The sequence below is a fragment of the Rattus norvegicus genome, chromosome 17, assembly GCF_021556685.1.
Source record: "Rattus norvegicus strain SHRSP/BbbUtx chromosome 17, alternate assembly SHRSP_T2T, whole genome shotgun sequence".
Taxonomy (NCBI): domain Eukaryota; kingdom Metazoa; phylum Chordata; class Mammalia; order Rodentia; family Muridae; genus Rattus; species Rattus norvegicus.
In genome coordinates, this window is record NC_141550.1 from 93,048,700 (window position 1) to 93,059,658 (window position 10,959).

The 10,959-nt window shown below is 42.8% G+C and overlaps 1 pseudogene across 1 annotated transcript; it reads right to left on the reverse strand.

Annotated features, from left to right (window-relative positions):
* Nucleotides 1–275: 275 nt before the first annotated feature.
* Smokxl1 (sperm motility kinase x like 1) lies at nucleotides 276–10,178 on the reverse strand (annotated as a pseudogene). Its single transcript, NR_190725.1, is given in 5 exon segments — nucleotides 276–772; nucleotides 3,659–3,829; nucleotides 4,163–5,907; nucleotides 6,913–7,004; nucleotides 10,003–10,178. The product of NR_190725.1 is annotated as a sperm motility kinase x like 1 (transcript).
* Nucleotides 10,179–10,959: the final 781 nt, after the last annotated feature.

The window sequence follows — 10,959 nt, forward strand, 5'->3', positions numbered from 1 at the left end:
TCAATTGACCCACACCTCCGGCTCTTTCAAGAGTGATTCCTTCCCACAGGCAGTGGTCTTTGCTGTAGTAGAATCAAAGATGGGGAGAGTATAGAAAGGAGGCAAAAGAAGGAAATAAATAATTTAGGTTAAATAAAAATCGCAAGAAACCATTAGCCAGAAAAAGAATTTTAAGATGGGGAAGAGAAAATATCAAAAGGTAAAAATACAAAGTACCATGTTGTCAAATACAGAGTAATCAGTCTGAACAAATATATACACAAGCAACAAATATAGGCTCTGCAGGTATATTTATATTTATTTCTGGATACACAAGATAAGTAAAAATATATAACAAATTTAATCACGTAAAGAAGTCCATCAACTTAAGAGTGAAGGCATGAGAAAAGTTTGATATAGGATAGCTGGGAGAGTTTGGAGAGGAGGTACAAAAGAGGAAGGTGATGTCACTGTTTCAATTAAAACATTAAAATATTAGATAAATACATATGTATGAACAAAATTATATACAAATAAAAGGAATAAAAAGCAAACCTTACAATCTTCAAAAGATAACACACAGAAAAGAAAAATAAGCCCCAAGAAATCTATATCTCGGAGCATCTTCCTTTCACCTGCCCTCCTAGTGGAAGGAGCAGGATGTTGGAGACCCTTTTGTTATACATGGATTTTAGTCCAGGTGAGTCCCAAATGGTCCAACGGTCCACTCATCAGGCCGCTCATTGTGTCCAGTCCGTTGTCCAGCAGGATCAAAAGTCCTTGGCTGCCTGGACTGCATAAAGAAAACTGGAGTTAAACAAGAGAAAGAAAAAATATTCATCACTAGCAAACCCTAGTAGGTTTTTTATCAGGGGACTTAGGTTTATGTTCTCTGGCCAAGAAATAGACAGACATGACTATAAAATTTAGACAGTCCGTAGTTGGAAAAGTCTAGATAGATCTATAAAGAGTTAATGTGTGCATGATACATACATTACCTCAGAGTTACCCCTCTCTCTCTCTCTCCCTTTCTCTCTCTGTCTCTCTCTGTCTCTCTGTCTCTCTCTGTCTCTCTGTCTCTCTCTCTCCCTTTCTCTCTCTCTCTCTCTCTCTCTCTCTCTCTCCCTCTGTTTCTCTCCCTTTCTCTTTCTGTCTCTCTCTGTCTCTCTCTGTCTCTCTCTCTCTGTCTCTCTCTCTCTCTCTCTCTCTCTCTCTCTCTCTCTCTCTCTGTGTGTGTGTGTGTGGGTGTGTGTGTGTTTGTGTGTTGGTGTCTGTCTGTTTGTCCTCATACCTGGAGGCCAGGAATAATCATCAAACGCTTTTTTACCTCAATATTGAGACAGAGTAATATGTCAGTAATCTCAGGCCACCAATCTGCCACACCTGCCTCTGTTAAGCTCAAGGCCTAAGATGACACCATGATTCTTCCTTGTCTGATTTCCAGAGTCCTTTTGTTGCACTGTGACACTTTACCCAACATCCATCTCCCCAGCTGCAGAGACCAGATCTGCCAGGTAAAAATATTTAGAATGTCCTTTTTCTGACAGGATTGCACTCAGCCTGGTACTTCCTCTTGCCTATACTGGCCTTGAAGTTGTGTTACTTGACAGGGTAGAGTGGCTCAGAACTGAAACTTCTACATTGCAGAATTAGAGACAGGAAGAAGAGGATCGTGCTCAAGGTAATCTTTAGCTACAAGGTGGCCTGTTGGGATTTAAGAGACCTTGATGAAAACAGAAATGTTCGCAGCATAGCATTACACTAAAGGAGGAACAGAGGCAGCAAGATCAAGAGGAAGACAAAGGTAGCCTGGGCTTTCATTCTATCCCGAGTGGTATTCTCTCTGAATTTTAGGTTTGACTGTGTGAACACTAAAACCAGCATAGCAACACTATTCCAAAATAGGAAAAAAAAAACAAAACAAATGTAAGAAGAAAAAAAAATGAAAGTATGCTTAATTTAAATAAACATATCAGAAAATAAGAACCAATTTCTTCTGTCTAATGTACATGGAATATGTTCCCTTAGCATACACCTGTGAGTCTGTTAGAATTAAGAGTGATGTATTAAGGATTTTTATTGGAGTGGTTAGTGTTTTTCATCTGTTGGTTTTTAATTTTGTGAATCTATTTCCATCAATTGGGATTTTATACTTGATGTTTCTATTTTGTGTTTTCCACTTAAGGCCATCCTGAGGGGTACATGGCTCTCTAGGAGTCCAGTATAAGAAACATCCATTGAGACCCACCTGCATGGAAGTAGTTCATGTAAAAGTAAAGACAGACACACTGACAGAGATATAGACTCACCAGGGCTTCTACATATCAGGGTATGGATGGCAAGGAATCATCAGGGTGTGAGGCCAACTCTTAAAACCTAGGCTGGCCAGGGTCTGTGAGAGGCTTTCCTTGGTTTTGTCTGAGTAGCTAACCTGGTTCAGTGCTAGAGGCCAGCAAAGAACCCCTTTAATGAACTTTCCCAAACTTGTGCATTGTGGGTTCAGATACACGAGTTCATATAGTGCTCTTCTTGCTCCAGAGTGGAATATGATATGCTTTCCCACTCAAATTAGACAGGTAACGATTGTCTGTCGTAAGAGAATTTCCTGTAGCTCAGGGGATAAAGCACATGAGAAATATGTATGTGATCACAATGGTGGAGAACTATAGGGACATGCTGTTAAACTCAGCACATATCACTGCAGGATTACTATGCCAGGATCCTTGATGTCCTTTGAACAAATTAAGAGAGACACTGGGTCAGAGGGACCCTCCACCTCAGTCATATGGTATTCTGTACACCTCATGCTGTGGAAGATGTTGATACAGTCTAGTTAAAAAGAACACAGGAGATGATATCTTAACAAATGTAACAGTAGGAGGGACAGGGAAAGCTTCCCAGAAGCTCTCACAAAGGAATTGCAAGGCTGTTTAACTGGGCATAAAAAAGCAGTGTGCAAATTCTCAGGTTAATGGAAGCAGCCTGGGTAGATTTATCCAGTGGAATGCATACTCCAGTGGAGGCCGGAAGCTGGCATGAGGTAGGGCCACACCAGTTTGCTTCTCCATCATTAAGTTGTTCTTTTGACTCTGCTCATAACACCTGTCCCTCCTCCTTCGAGGAGGCTGTGACACAGGTAGGAATCCTGTTACACATTTGAAAGTTGGCCTTGAGGGAGCAAACATAGAGAGGTGAGTAATTACAGGGCAGAACTGGTGAGAGAGAGGGCACAGCTGCCTTGGGAGTCACTCCACAGTATGGGTTTTGTAAGCTTTACCCTGAGTTGGGTGTGAGGACTTAAGCAATATAAACTGTGATATCATTTGCAGGGCAGTGGGGATGGGTGAGGGTCTGGTCAAAGTTTGACAGGAGAATTCCCTTCAGAGGAGACATAGAGGTCTCATATTCCACCTGGGAACCCATTTTAGCTCAGGTCTGATGGGCTGACTAGGGAGACTTTTCTGAGAAGTCTACTTCATGATGAAGACCATGTTCTCTGCAAGAAACAGGAAGCAAAGAACAGTACAGTCCCACAGAACAATCTCTGATGTTTACCTCTGCTAGAAGAGAGGGCAGAGGGCTACTGATCCACTGACACTTTTAGGGCACTGTTCTACTTCATCCCTCCCTTCTGAGCAAGACACAGTGAAAAGGCAGGCCTTCCTGCCTGGGGCTTTACCTGGAGAGACCTTGCTGTGGTGTGGACAGCTCTTCCTCTGGAGAAGGGGCCTGCAAGCACACAGGCACCCGGACGTCTGGCCTGGCTCCTCTGAGACTGTATAATTTTCAGCCAGGCCAACCCCCACCACTGGCTTAAAAGCCAGGGAGCTGAGGCTGCTGTTCTTCAGGACTTGAAAAGGAAAAGACAGAAAAGAGGCTCTTGGTGTCTGAAAAACAGAGAACTTCCTATGCTTTTCATAAAGAGTCATAGCACCCCACTGGTTGTCTTAGGACTCTCTGCCCCATTTGGGCATGCCCCCACCTCCCTCTCGTCCTGCTTTAATCAGTGTCTCTGATTCCCCTTATGACTCACAAAGCATCAGATCACCCTTCAGGGGTTTCTATGGACTTAATCTTTCTGAAGTTACAGTTTGTCAAGTTTCTGTGTGCCTCAAGGACCATCCTCATTTGTCACAAAGGACAGGAGGGAATATGGATGAAATGAATGAGGACATGCACCCACCTGGTTCTGTGGGTGACACAATGTTCTCCTCTCTTCCTGAGAGCCAAGTTATTGCAGGAGACTTGATTTTCTGATGGTGGTGGCAGACAGCAGCACAGGTTTCGAAGGCTTCTACTAATTGTCTTTTTAAACCCCTTCCAGTGGTGACGCCATCCCCGACGGGAAGCTGGGCAAGGCACTTGTGGCTGGCCACTAGTGACGGTATCTTCATGAACCATGGCCTCTTCCTTGATGAAGGTGTTTTTGTCCACGAGTGTCTCTCTCTGCCAGGTATCTCCAGAGCAGCCTGCAAGGCTTATCCCCTTAGGTGTCTGCAGTGATGCACAGAAATCATGTGGCGGTATGAAGGAGGACACATTCCGGTCTGCTGTAGTGGAATAGGTGTATTGAAGTCGAGGTGACTGGATATGTTCAGTTAGACTACAAGACAACACAGTCTTGGAGTCTGAGAATGTCTTCCTGATTTGCAGCCTGTTATCCCTGAATTCTTCAGCTATAGGACAGTCCAGGAGATCGAGCTGGAGGGTGTTGGTCCTTGATTGCTGGTAGCCTACAGCATGCCTTCTGACAACCTTCCTGGAATTCTTCCTATCCTCCTTCTCCCGAATATTGGATGAATGTGAGGACAAGGTGAAGGAGGAGAGAAGAGGTCCCTTTCTCTTAAGAAACCGAGGGAAGGAGTGAAGATCTACTAGACCTGGCTCCACTTGGTGGTGTGTGCAGACTTTCCTGAGTGGCTTGTGCTGTTGAATCAAGTATGTTGTCAGCACCTCGTTGATATTTTGGTCTATGAGAGACTCAGTGCTTTTCTCAGGTGTATGCCTCATGACTCTCATGGCTTTGATGGTGCTAGGACTTGGTGTTCCTGTGAACGTCTGTATGGATGTCGGTGGTGAGTAGGCCTGGCTGTCTTTGATCATGGGGCGCATCATAATTTGCTGGATGCTGGGCCTCCTGTTGGGATTTATCATCAGCATTTCCACTATAACATTGAAAATATCGTTGGCAACGTGAGGCGGAATGCTGAAATTGGCTGAACTGATTTGTCTCCTCACCTCTGCAAATGACTTGCCTAGGAAAGGCAAGTGCCCAGTCACCATGAAGAAGAGGAGGACACCTACACTCCATACGTCAAATGGGCGGCCCTCATATTCCTCAGCTTCAAAGAATTCTGGCGCACAGTATGGCAGCGTGCCACAGAAATCAATCAGCTTCTGCCCAGGAAGTGTTTTAGCAGCTAGGCCAAAATCACAGAGCTTGGCATTCCACCTTCCGTCTATCAAAATGTTGTTGGCCTTTATGTCTCGGTGGACAATATTATTGTCATGGCAGAATTGTACTGCCTCTAATATCTGTCTAAACATTCTTCGGGCCTCCCACGACTTTAAATATCCACATTCCCGGATTCGGTCCAGTAGGTCTCCCTGAGAGGCATGCTCCATGACCAGGTGGGTGGCCTCTCTTGTCTGGACCACTTCGACCACCTTGATGATATGAGGATGGCCCAGGGACTTTAGAATGTCAACTTCCCTGCTCATCACTGAGGAGCACTTCTCGGTGTTCTTGAGAACTTTTATAGCTACACAGGTGAGGGTTGGGATGTGGTAGGCCATTTTTACGACTGAAAATCGTCCCCTTCCCAGGGTTCTTATGATCTTATAGTCAGTGGTAAAGTTCTCGATAGAGTCTCGGCTCTCTGGGTCCTGCTCCATGATCAGGCCCTCCTTTATATGGCTAGAAGCAAACTTGCAATGAGAAATAAAACAGACATTTAAAAACAGGCCCCAGAACTTGTTGATACGCTCAAATTCCTACATTAAAGAGATGAGAAAAAAAGCTCAGAAAAACATCAGACAATCTAGACATGTACTTTACATATTGGGAAGGGAAGGACAAGGACCTACTGCAAAGGAGCAGATGCAAAATATGACATAGAGGCGGTTGTCAGGGACCAACTGCAAACTGAGAGAATCCTAGACACTAAAAGCCACTAAATTGGAAAAGCTCACCATCCTCTCTCCTGATCTCAGCATTCTCTTTGAGTAGAGGCATCTAGAATATCAGCTTCAAGAGAAGATGTAAAGAGAACAGATCCCCGACAACCTATACTGTGCAGGATCGCGATCTGCCTCTGGAGTTCCCAAATTTGGCTACTCAGGCAGAGGACCTGTAGGTGGTTCTCAGAACACAGGTGCCCACAGCTACCCTAACTCCAGCTCCAGGGGTTACTACACCTCTCGACTCTAAGCACACCTATACAGCACACTCACAGGTGGTATACACCACTTAAAATAGTGATACAAGTCTTTCTATATAATTTTATTAGTATGAGCTGTCAGGTTAGCAACGGAATCAGATTTCGGGGAAGTGGAACTATAGACAGGTATAGAGAGATTTTATTTTCTTACACAACTGAGTTATGCTATGTGAATATGTTATTGTATCAATCTTAGGGATGGTGTGAGAGACTCACAACCACCTGTAACTCCAGACCCAGGAAACCTGACTCCCTCTTCTGACCTCCACAGAATGCATCTGGGATATGGTACTCAAGGCATATGAGGATGCAAATCTGTCATACATATGAAGTGAAAAAATAGAATACTCTAACATAGCAAACATAATTTAATAAAACGTGAAATAGAAGATAATAAAAAACATGGAAATGTAAATGCATAACTGAAGCCAGCAAATACAGAAACCAAAATCAAAAAGAGCAAGTTGAAGTGTCCAAAGTTGGAGAAACTCACTATGTCAGGGTCCAACAGCTCCTGAATGTCCAAGTCTAATTTCTGTGTCTTCAAATTATAATTTCTTTCCAGCCAAGCAACAGCTTCTGTACCTGTAAGGACAGAATGCAGCCTCAATCAGAGCTGTAAGTAGACAGGTGTCTATCCATTGTCACAGGGTTCCTTGGGAGGTTAGAGCAAAGGGTAGCCAACACGTGGCTAGGCACGGTCCATTGCTTCACCTCTGCTTCTGTCTCCATGGACAGGAAGGCTAGTCTTGGTCATTGGAGCACTAGAGGGCAGGTTCGACTCAAGAGTCTATCCCCAGTGTTACCCAGTGACCCATTTCTTCCTACTTGTACCCCTGCCCAAGGACCATAATTGACCCCAAATTGCACCAGCTAATGGGAACAATGTTCAAACACTTAACACTCCATCTTTAACAAGGACACTTTTGCCATTAATAATCAAACAAGGAATCCTGAGAATGACAATGGACGCCAGAGCTTTCGCACTCCAGTTTTTTATGGATTCTGATATTCAATTGCATGTTGATGGACATTGTCTTCCTTCTCACATGGACCACACACTTCATAAGTTTGTAATAATTCATGTCCATATTCAATGTATTCTATTTACTTTTTAACTCCGACAAGTGGTTGCTAAAGGATTGTAAGTCCTGACTACCTTGATTGTTGTGAGAAAATGCTATTATTCATTGCACCTCTGGGCATGAGACTACCATTTGTGGGGCTGAGAGGAATATGACACCATTAATCCCATATTGCCTGCCCTCAGGCTTGAGACTTCTGACCAAAGCTCAAGATCTAGAAACAGTGAGCTGATATGTTCCAAATGATCAAGTAAACACCCGTCAGCCAGGAACCTATAAACAACTGATGTAGTAGATGCGTTGTTCTGGAACTCTGGGTCCTTCTGCTCTCAAACACAATGACTTGTGTTTGACCTTCAAAACAACAGAAGTTGATTACTTGTGCATCAGGATGTTAGCAAGGCAAGGACAATACCCAACAAATTAATTATGTACCAAGGCTGCTTTCTAATTCTAACTGGCCCTGTGTATGTATTCCCAGAGGGTCCAGAAAAAGTATGAGATCGGTGTATCTTTGGTGCAGGTGACACGTTGTGCCCTGTAGCAGTTTCCTGTGTATCCACATCTTACTACTGTTGAATTGGGGTTGAAGGTTGAAGTAGGAATTGGCACAAAACAGTCAGATAGGAAAAATCTAGACTTGGGTAAGCTACCTGGACCCAGAGTGATGAGAGTCCCTCAGGGTCCTCTGACAGACATAGGACAAAGTTAAAGTCAGGATAGTCTCATAAAGATGAGCCCATGTTAATTATAAAATTTTGAAAGTGGAGGAGGAAGATCATCACTTCAAGTAATCTTTGGCTACTCGGAAATGATGATTCCAGCCTGTGCTCCAGGAGCGTCTGTCTCATGGAACAAAAACAAACATGCGAAATGAAAGAAAGAAGTGGCTGCTATGTATTTTTGCTTGATCTATGTTCCCAAAGCTATAGAAAGTAACTTTAGACCCATTGGGCTTACACATGAGATTATGACATTAATGACAGAGGTGCAAGGGCTTTTGTCGGCCATTTGCATGTGTTTGAATGTATGCTGCTATCCCCTCTCACCACAGCCCATCAGTTTTACACATTAAAGGAATCTGACAGGACTCACTAAGAACCAACTCCATGACAGACACCAATGGAAGTGGACTGCAGTTTAGCAGAGGTCAAGGAAGGACATTCCCTCTTGAAATGTTCATAGTCATGTAGAAGCACCACATGTGTACACATTGCACACAAAGCATTTCCTAGCAATGCTAACAAGCTAAACCTTCAAAGAATGAAACGGAGGTACAGGTATGGTCCAGCCATGGGCTTCAAAGTCCTACTTGTTAGGTCTCTAATCAGATGTTAGATTTTTGAATGTCCCAGGGAATACAACCCTCCTTCCTCAGCAATGTCATGGAAAGCAAAAAGGATCCTGAAAGGCTCTTTGTTGCTTGACTATGAAGGTTCTGTTCTGCACTCCCATTCCACTAGCAGATAAAAACTATAGGAATGGTGGAAGAAGTTTTATTCAAGCCTAGGTTTGGAAATTTGGAGAGGCACATTGTCAATATAAAATTCCCTCTCTTTCTCTAAATGTTGTTGGAGTGAGTCCAGTGGAATGCTGGGCAGACCATTCCAGCACTAGGCACTTTTTTTCCTGGACGTGTACGTTAAGCTGTTTTGCCAGCAAGACTCAAAGGCCCATGCTTGTTCCTTTGCTTCAAGTTCATTATTGGCCCGACCTCCTGTGCCTGGTACCACACTAGCTTCAGAGTCACATTTGTTCTCCTGAAGATAGAAGATAGCAATTCAATGGAATGACAGCTGCCAACAGAATGACCCAGGTAAATGAAGGGTCATAGTATCATATGTCTCACTTTGGAAAGTTCTTCTTGGCAGTATAAAACTGGATCTTCTTAGACTTATATCTATTCTGTCCTTGAATTCTATTCATCTACCTACTTTCATAGTTATCGTCAAAAAATTAGGATCTAAGCATTGCCTTGTAGCTTGCATAGGGTCATGAGTTTGCACTGCAAGGAAGATCCCAAGTTAACCCGCTAGGGGGAGGCTTCCTGCTAAATCACAGAGACCTGTTGGTGCCTTTTCTTAATAGACCACCCAATGTAGCCTACCAGTCCTCTGAATAGGAGAACTTGAACAATTGGGCCAGTACTTGGAAAGAAAGGGAACAAACTAAAAGGGAAAAACTGAGGAACCTGAAAGGGACTAGCCAGGGAAAGTGTGATCATGGGAATATGGTCAAAGTTCTTTATGTACATGTCTGGAAATGCCATTAGGAGATTGTTCGTGCTGTTTTGTTATCATAAACTATTGTTCAAAATTAGTTCATGGAATAAATACATGTAAAATATGACAATGCAAGATCGGGTGATAAATCAAATCAACAAAGAAAAATTCTCCTATTCAATATTCAAACAAAAATATACAGGAACAGAGACTTAGTTTAAATACAGAAAACAAACAAGTCTAAAGTGAGACATAGGAATATAGAGGAAAACTCACTGTGTTCAGATTCAACAATTCATGAATATCCAAGTTCAGTGGCTAACTGAATAAATGCAATTGCTCTCCAACCAACCAACCAACCAACCAACCAACCAACCAACCAACCATCCAATCAACCAGCCAACCAAACCAACCAAACCAACCAACTAACCCAGCCACCAACTAACAGCTAATGCCCTGTACAGACAGGATGTGTTTTCAGTAACTAAGGAAGTAAATGACCTCACAATGGTTCCTTTTGAGGTCAGAGCTGAAATGGACCAATGAGGGTTGGGCACAGTCCACTTGTTTTCTTTATTTTCTGTCCTCCAGACAGGAAAGAATTAAGGTCAGTGAGGCAGTAGGACTTGAGGAAGATGGTTACACCCAGTTAGCAGTCCCTATATCTCCTATGACCTACTTCTTTCTGCTAGGTTATGTTTTTCAGATTTTCTACAACCTCAGAAAACAGGGTCACATGCCAGAGACCAATGTTCAAGCACAGGATCCTCTCTTGATAGTAGATATCCAAACCCCAATAAAGCCTCTTTCTACTTTAAAAATAATGAGTGGTATCATATGAATTATAATAAGCGATTCACAACTGATATCCAACACTGGTTTATGGACAGTGTATTAGTTTGCTTTATTGTTTGTAATATTATACAGTTACGTACTTATGTGGAGCCATGACCTTATACCCAATGTCATCAATCAATTAAAAGGTTCCATGACCTTACCTAAACTCAATTCAGTTTTTTCTCAAATTACTCCAGCTTGCATTTAATATGACACAAGCTAAAGGGCACACAGAAACATTCATATATTAGTCAATGGATAACATGGTTCATTTTTCACTTAGACCCTAACATTCTGTTACAACTGTTGGTTTGTGGAAGCTATCCCATCTGCACTTGAGAAAAGTAGATCATTTTCTTGGACTCACATAAGAACAAAATGTTAACTTCTCACTGA